We start from the raw sequence: 1,467 nt of genomic DNA, 5'->3' as shown, positions 1-1,467 counted from the left end.
CAGATTTTCAGCTAGTGTAAACTGAAGTAGCTCCATTGAGGCTAATGGAGCTATGCCAGCTTATACCCAAATACAGTCCATCCCACAAAGTAAATATATTGGTGATAACAAAAGCCTAATTTGTTTTAGGTTTCTGTAGAAACAAGGCACCAAACTGTATTACGCAGGGACTTATCAGATACACATTAGTGGTCAGTCCAAAATGGCAATATGAAATTAAGTCCTGATCTTAGGAACACACACACACTTAACTGTTCACGTAGGAGGGATTGTACATTGAACTCAACCCATGTGTGTCTGCGGGACTGGAGCCTTAGCTGGACTAATAGTCTGACAAATCCAAGTGGAGAATTTAAAAAGTTTTACACTTATAAAACTAATACCTCCTCCCTCCACAAAAAAATAAAAAACCTTTTTATCACATTCTTAGTATTCTGTTGCCTGGAAATCCATTTGATATCACCATATTACTAAATGACTCCCCCTCCCTCTCCCTGCATGAAATCCTTTCACAAATTCTACTCTTTACTTTAACTTGTTTGTAACAATTTCCACTGATACTCCAAATTTATTGTATTTGTCAGCATGGAATTCCAGAAGGGAGATGTTTTCCACCAGTTTGTGTTCCTGACAAGTATGACTGTGCAGTGGGATTTATCCTTTAAAAAAGTGGTTGTTTTTTTTAAAAAAAAAAAAGGAAAATTCTCCTCTCTAAGACCTCAGCTATTAAGAACATTTCTCCTTTTAAAACCAGATTTCCAAAGTTCCAGAATCTCTCTGCAACTTCACTTTCCAAATCTTTCGGATCCTCTTCATCTCCAAAAAAAGTGAAATTTTCCAACAGTGTCCTAACTGACCTTATCAAAATGTGGTCCAATTACTTACTTCTCTTGAATGAATTTCATGATGAAGAGGGCCTCAATGGACAACCCAGTGGCTTGATTGAATCCAGTTTTCTCTACCTTATAAAATGTCAACTAATTTTCAGCACTTTGGCTTGCAATCACAGACCATATATGTCAGACTGACTTACTTCAGTTTTGAATTCAGCTAGTCCACCTAAAGACTACATCAGCCAGTTTCACCTCATTACCAGAAACAGACATCCGTACATCTACTTCAATTGTCTTCTTTCTGTGGTTGCACTGTTTTCCCATTCCTGAATGAACAAAAAGCAGAGGGCACTGGCTTCTTCTCAGATGCTTCTTTTGTGGGATAGGTAGTGAATTTATGAAAGAGATCTCATCTGAAGAGTGCCAAAAGGTACATCTAGAACAGAACAAAACCTCCTGTTTTTGACCAAAAGTACCAGATAAGAGTCTCTGGATTCCTGGATGCTGTGTTGACTATTTATTTCCATATTTTCACAAATAATCAGATCATTTGGGGGTGCTCTTTAATACTGTTTGGGTAACTAAGGACATATTTGAGCTCTGAGACTTTGTATGTGTGTACAGCAATGGCTCT

General features: G+C 37.6%; 1 pseudogene; it reads right to left on the bottom strand.

The window, feature by feature from the left end:
* Nucleotides 1-459: 459 nt before the first annotated feature.
* Nucleotides 460-1,157, bottom strand: LOC127047308 (eukaryotic peptide chain release factor subunit 1-like; annotated as a pseudogene).
* Between the last annotated feature and the right edge of the window lie 310 nt (nucleotides 1,158-1,467).

The sequence above is a fragment of the Gopherus flavomarginatus genome, chromosome 3, assembly GCF_025201925.1.
Source record: "Gopherus flavomarginatus isolate rGopFla2 chromosome 3, rGopFla2.mat.asm, whole genome shotgun sequence".
In the NCBI taxonomy this organism is placed as follows: Eukaryota; Metazoa; Chordata; order Testudines; family Testudinidae; genus Gopherus; species Gopherus flavomarginatus.
This window is presented reverse-complemented; position numbering and strand designations above follow the sequence as displayed.